Raw genomic sequence first — 7,519 nt, 5'->3', positions numbered from 1 at the left:
GCGGCAGGGCGAGATGGGGATGCCTCCTTGCTCTCCATTTCTGCTCCTAGATTTGCTCTCCGTCTCCATTTTCATTTTCTGTTGTGGGAGAATATTGTTCTCCATTTCTATTTTTCATTGGGCCCCATTCTTCGCGGGGACCTCATTCCCCATCTATTTGATAGTTCTAACTAATTTTTAATTTTTACATAAATAGAGCTGTAAGTATCCATCCTGCTACACAAAAACAGCAAGATTTTATACAAAAAGTCTAAACGACAAGATGGTGACTTCTTTCGAAATGGCGCGGTGGAGGGACGTAACGGCGAGTTAGAGGACAAAGCAGTGGACGAGGTGGGAAACGCGGCAACAGAGAGGAGAATGGACACGACGGCAAAATTATGGAAAGGAACGCTGCAAATAGAGAGCACGACGCGGTGATCGAGGGTGATAGGACGATGAGGTGTGACAATGCGGTGAGAAGGAAGAGTGACGAGGGGGTAACTGCAGAGAGGTTGGATGGAGTATGAATAGCGTTAGGGATCTCTAAATTGAAGAAAGATTATGCAAATGAGGATTAGGAGTTTTGGGTTTATATATATATGTAAAATGACTAAAAAACATATATGAAAAATAAACTATTAAGGATAATTCAGTAAATTTATGAATTTTGGAGATTAATAAAAAAGGGCGGAGATCCCACTTAAGTCCTTATGCCTGTCTAGAAAAATTTTATCTCCCATTTCCATCTCCGCGAAAAAAAAAAAATCACAATCGAATCTCTTTTTAGAACAATTTCCACAAAAATCCTCGCGTCTCGAATAATTTTGTCATCTAGGCACAAACACCCCCTCCCCCTTTTTTTTCTGTCTCTTCTAATTAATGTAGCACATGTTAGCCATTTGTCGGCATATATAATATATTATAAAACTAAATTATTTGATAGCAATAAGTCACAACATGCATGCACACAAAGGTGACAAATAAACGTTGCCAATGGATTAGTGCAAATAAACGTTTACAATTAAGTAGTGCATGATGTTGGTTCCCCATGGTAACTGATGACGCTGTCTTCAAAACTGACCCTTCACAAAAAGTTTTCTTTACCAAAACACTCGTGAGTTCTGACTTGACCCTTCTAAAAGTTGAAGCCTCCCCCAAGTAGCTCATTCCGACAATACTACTACTACTACTACTACTACTACTAATAATAATAATAATAATAATAATAATAATAATAATAATAATAATAATAATAATAATGCATTTGCAATAAACCAATTTCCTTTTCCCCGGAATCTAGTAATGCAAGGCAACTTTTGCTTTGTATTTAGTAGCTGTATATGTTCCTGTACCCATGCACACTGCCCATTGCTTCTGCCTTTAACCTTCCCTGAGTATAACCTTCTTAGATATATATGGATCTTTCCGTAGATCATTACTTAATACTTTATTGAATTAATTATTAACATAATCTAAAACAAGAATATTGTTTTGAGTTTTGTTATATTCTATTAGAAACCTTAACCAATACTTTGACAAAACTATAAAAATCAGTGTTGTCAGAACCGGACCAAACCGGCCGGTCAAATCAAAAATTTGGTAAACCGGTTCGGTTGAATTTTCTGATCGAACAAAAAAGCAAACCGAAATGATCCAATTTGAACCGGTCAGATTTGACCAAAACCGATAAACTGGCGAGTTTCATTTAATCCGGACCGGTTCAAATTGTCGTTTCCTTTAAAATTAAAAACAAAAAAACAAAAATTAGGTAAAGTGCTGAAGTGCTGAAGAGCTCCATTGAAACCCTAGTTGCCTCCATCGTCTCCTTTTCCTGATTTGTTTTCCTTCCCAAATCCCAAACCTTTTGGCCATGACTCCATGAGAGACCACCTTCCACCTGAGATAGAGAGTGTGAGAGAGACCCATTCAGCCACCTCACCCGGCTCACCGTCGTCGCAGGAGGCAACCGTCACAGTGCGCCACCCACAACAGCTCAGAAGCACCTCCATCGAAGATTGAAGTCGCGTACTGCTCCTCGGCTCCTGCTCGTCAGTCGTCGCCTCCTGCTCGTGAGTCGTCACCGCCGATTGTAACACCCTACCACCCAGAACTTTACGCTTAAGTCGTAAAATAGAGGTGGCAAGGTATTACGACTTCTAAAAATTAAAATAAATTCTTATAATAGTAGAAAGAATATAATAGACTAGGAGCCTTGAAAAATGGGTAAAACAAAATCGCAAAATGAAAAGCGCCACGCTCCGGAAACGGAACAACTTGCGTGTGGGGCAAACTATAACTATAAAACGTAAGACAATAAAAGTAGGAATCGAAAGCGATAGGTACCAAATAACAAGCTCCTAACTCAGTCTGCGAAGTCAAGGCTGGCCGGAGAATATTTACATATATATACATATCCAAAACCCAAGATGTACATAAACAAAATCCTGCCTCTCCATAAACCTCTAAGAGGATCAAAGAGAATAAGTTATGTGGAGAGAAAGCTAAGTATGTGTATATACATCACTGCACAACAAAATAACACAGTAACCACTTCGCTTCAGGTGACCAGACGCCTAATGAGATACCTTTCGACCTGCATCTGAAAAACAACAACATAGTATGGAATGAGAACCGGAGGTTCTCAGTATGGTAAAGGTGCCCACATGGTTAATATAAAAGGTCTCGGGAAAGCCAGAGGCATTCCTAGAACTTCGACACTCAGATTTCAGATTAAGAACTCAACTAAACCGGAAGTTAAGTAAATTGTCTAAGGTATTCTAGTTCTGAATCTAACTTTAACCCAACATTCTACTCTCTGTCACTTCTAATCCTCTGAATCACTGGTGGAACAACCCTCTCCCCTCACACCTTCGTCAAGAGGGATTTCTCAGAAAACATACACATACAGTTCAAGCAAGGAAAACACAGATAGAGAAGCATTTACAGCAAGTAGAACAAGTAGCGGATAAGCAGAATTAAACAGTTAAGCAAACCAAAACAATGCACACTCAAGCAAACAAACAAATGCATATGATGTATGTCTATCCTATGGCTGATGAGTCTCATCTGTCGGTTATACAGCCAACCCAACATGTCCTGGTAGTTAACCATTGGACAGTCCCTCTGTGCGCGCATCCCCAAGCTCAATAATATTCCATGGAGTCAAACTCCAAGCTCAAATATAATATTCCATGGAGTCACACTCCAAGCTCAGTAATATAGTATTCCATGGAGTTAAACTCCAAGCTCAATAGTATAGTATTCCATGGAGTCGAACTCCAAGCTCAAATATAATATTCAATATTCATATATATATGCATGCCCATGGGGGAACCCGGGGAGTTAAAGTGCCCGGTCACATCTTGCGACAGAGGGTCAACAAATAGTCTCAAATGCACAAGCCACATAATAATTTCTTTCCCTTTTAAAATAATACCTCAAATCAAAACTACAATTCTTATAGAGGTTTTGACAGTATCTCGTCTAAAGCTCGAATTTCTGCCACCCTTCAAGGGTCCCAACTATCAAATCAAACACCTCTCAATCCTTCAAATCATTTCCGGTAACAAATTATTTCAAAATCAAACAAATACCAATATTAAATTTTTTCCAAACCGACCAACTTCAACAGCTAAACCACACATTTTATCCAATATGCACAATCCATCAATTATACATTCAATTCATTCTTATCTTAAGGTCTTCTATCCTAAATTTTTCACGTGACATTAAACATTAACTACGAGAAACCAAAACCATATCTTCGTACGGAATCAAAATATTCAAAGCTCCGGAGAAGCTTTTTGAGTGAGCTATCGAAGAAGAAAACGTCCAGAATTGTCTGTGCCCCCTAAAACTTTCGTTGACCAAACTCAAAGAGTAGAGGAGTTACGTTACCGTCAACTTCTACCAATCAAAAGTGGTGCCAACGTATAGAAGAGGAAGATACGAATACTTTTATCGGATTAGATTTTTTATTGGAATTACGGATTATAAGAAATTAAAACCCAAAGGTTGGAGGAGGATTTGTTCCCACGTTTCTCTCTCTCGGTCACTCTTCTCTCTCGTCACTCATACCTTCATATACTATATATATCAGGCGACACAAATATAATGATAATAAAGTAAATATTACTTATTTCTTCGGATGATATTATTATATATAAAGCTAATGATATAATAAAGCTAATGATAATCATAACTAGATATTTCATATATGTGTATACCTATACAATGGCTTTTCATTAAGTAAATGGTTGCCGCCTTATATATATATGCGTACATGCATAATAATAATAATAATAATAATAATAATAATAATAATATATGCAATCGCCGTCTCCCTTAGTCCCGCTTCTGATCTTCTTTGCTCGACGCCTCCTGCTCGGCAGCCATCTTCTCTGCTCATCCCTCTAGGTATGTATTTTTAAGTTTTTATTTTTTTTAAGTTATTATAGATTGTTGATTAATGATTATTGATTATGTATGTTGATTTCTGTTAGAATTTAGATTGTTGATTATTCTGTTTGATTTCTGTTTAATTTTGATCTTTCTTGGTTGTTGATTTATGTTTGATTTCTGTTCAATTTGTTGAATATCCATTGTTGTTAGATTGTTGATTAGTCATTTCCAGATTTTGAAGTTACTCCTTGATATAATCCATGAATTGTTATTTTCATTGTGTTAAATTCAGTTGTTTATGTAATAGACTAATAGTACTAACAAATTTTATGTTTATTTTTGTATTATTTATTTTTAGGATTTGAGACTTAATGTTTACTAAAATGTTATTGGAGATATTTTTTTAACTGTTAATTTTTAAGTTTTTAGCTATTTTATATGTTTTACTTATCCGGGGTCGGATTAATCGGTTCAACCAGTGACCCAGTGACCAGTAGTTTAACCGATTTGATCACTGATTCGGTTCTGACAACTATGCTAAAAATTATATTATTAGTAATATAATAGTAATTAATTATTTTGACGAATTATAAAAAAGACTGATCCTAAAGCCGTATTCAATGGATAAACTAAAACTAATTAATTTCAGTTCGTTTCTAATAAGTGTCAGAGAGTTCAAATTTTATTATATATATATATATTTATTGTCCAATAATACATTTTTAGATAAAATTTTAATTTAAAATGAAATTAGTCATCATTACAACAATTTCGACAGATAGCGGCGACAGTTTAACGACAATTGTAAAAATCCGCTACTTGATAAAAAATAGCGGCGGTTAATGCAGTGGTTAGTCGTGGGTTGTTATCCGTTTCAAATTTAGCGGCAGTTATGGTCAATCACTGCTAAATGTAACAAAATTTTGAAAATAGTTGCTGAGCCAGAATTTACTTTTAGCGGTGGTTTTATTCCAACAAAAAGTTTAACCAAAACACGTTATCAAAACACCAAAATACTATTGCTAACTCTTCAAAAGTTATCTTACACACACTATTCTTTATAAAAGAATTTAGTCCTAGTTTTGTTCTGCTTTTCATCTTCTTCTGGTTCTTTTTTTCAATTAATATTTTCTTTCCGTCTTTTGTTGAATAAAAGTTCCACCACAATTTTTTCATCACTATATTGTAAACCGAGTTGAGAACTCAATTTTAATTTTCAGGTTCTTATTTCCTCTTCGGAATCATCTATTATATCACTTTTATCACTTATTCTAGGATTTTTTTTCTCCTTCTTTCTAAATCTTGTAAACTTCTCTTCTTCTTTGTTTGATAATTTTCTCTTATTTTTTTCTTATATTTTTCTTTCTTAATAGATATGTGTTTGTTTCCCTATTTTTTGTGAATTTTTGTCTTTTTCTTCTTAGTTTTGCTTCCTTCTTTTTTGAATTATTTTTTTCACTTTAATCACGATTTGATCATAGAAATTCTTACTTAACTTCTTTCTTTCTCCCATTCGAAATTGTGCAGATTTTTTTCGATAATATCTTTAAAGTCAGGAAAAAGTAAAGATCCTAAAAAAGATTCATCCTTTTTGTCCTCATTTACTTTCAAAAGATTAGTTTCTTTCAAATTCCCTTCCAAACTCAATTGTGTCTCTTATGTTACTTCTTTAGAGTTCTTATCATCATGGATGCACCTAATATGTGAAAATTAGATTCTCCATTATTTATAAGTCGAGAAAATCTCGTCTCTTCACCTGTTTATCTACCTCTCTATGAGTCAATAAAGAATTCTCATATATAGAGCTTCTATCTTATTATTCTTTGTGCGTATCATAGGTGTTGCCACATCGTTGTCTTCTTTCAAATTCTGACATTTACCTTTTAAACTTTTTATATTTTTATTTTTTCTATCTGTTTTCTCTACAAAGATATCATATTTTTCTCGATTTAGATTTAAACGTATCAAAACATTGATATGATGAGTTTAGTAGTGTCCACCAACACTTTGACAAAGTTGTAATTTTTTACCTTCCTCAAATTTTCATCAATTTTTATAATTTTCCCACCATATCCCTGCAATTTTAGAAAAAAAAATTTCACACCACGCATGTTGGAAGATGCCAAATATCTCTACTCAAATTCTTCTTGTTCTATTAGTTTTCTCTGACCATCTTTTTATTTATCTAAAATGGTTAAGGAAAAAAAATAATTTGAAATCTTTATTCATGTTCTTAATTGAGTCATACATAAGGACTATTTTAAACGAGTCCAAATATTTAACATCAATAAACGTGTGTCAGTCATTAAAAAAGCTAGGAAATGATTTCTTCCGCTTTCAATGAGATGCCAGATACTCCGATGATACTTCTTTCAATTTTTTTTACCATTGCCTGATCGATCTTTCCTTTTTCTCCTAGCATTACATCTTTTCTATCTTGTACACTTACTCTTTGATGAGAATCTTTTTCGATATTCTAATTTATTAGAGCCTCCTTAAAGATTCTTTGGTCAACAATGCTCAATGTTATTTCTTTGGTTGGCTGGCTCGACCCTGTGTCGTATTTGTCCCTGTGAATCTCACAAAAACAATTTTAACATTTTTTTTATCCCTTATTTCATTTTCTTTGCTAACTGACAAATAGAAGATGCAGAGATTAAGAGAAAGGGACTTTTCTCCCTAACATTACCGACTAAGATTCATACAAAATTAAAAGCTAAAATTATATCTCAACTAGATATAACAAATTATTATAATTAAACCGAACTTAACCGTCAAACACATTGATAGCTAACCGTCACAATCACATATTACAGAGATGTGTATCCAGAAATCTTAACATAATAATATAAATCCGGATGTTCATAGAACGATAAATGTTGTTTGTATCACTTTTATTTTCACCACTTAAATAAAGACTTTTTCTTCTTCTAGTTTTAAAAATGTAGTATAATGTAGAAAAAATAAATAAATGTAATTCTAAAATTAAACTTTAATAATAAAAATACAAATACAAAAATAATGATATTTTAACGATGCCTCCTATGTATGCGGCTCTTCGTAATTGCATTATTAGAAAATGGAAATATTTCTTAGTGACCCATACTCTCCCTTTGGACCTTTCTAGGCTCATGTC

The 7,519-nt window shown here is 34.0% G+C and overlaps 1 protein-coding gene across 1 annotated transcript in view; it reads left to right on the top strand.

Moving 5' to 3' along the window:
- The window catches only part of LOC107641384, an 11,074-nt gene continuing 8,030 nt past the window's right edge, over window positions 4,476-7,519 (top strand). Inside the window, exon 1 of the mRNA XM_016344879.2 lies at window positions 4,476-4,479. The gene's annotated coding sequence lies outside the window, so the exon portion shown is untranslated. The remainder of the gene's footprint in view (window positions 4,480-7,519) is intronic.

The sequence above is a fragment of the Arachis ipaensis genome, chromosome B05, assembly GCF_000816755.2.
Source record: "Arachis ipaensis cultivar K30076 chromosome B05, Araip1.1, whole genome shotgun sequence".
Lineage (NCBI taxonomy): Eukaryota > Viridiplantae > Streptophyta > Magnoliopsida > Fabales > Fabaceae > Arachis > Arachis ipaensis.
This window is presented reverse-complemented; position numbering and strand designations above follow the sequence as displayed.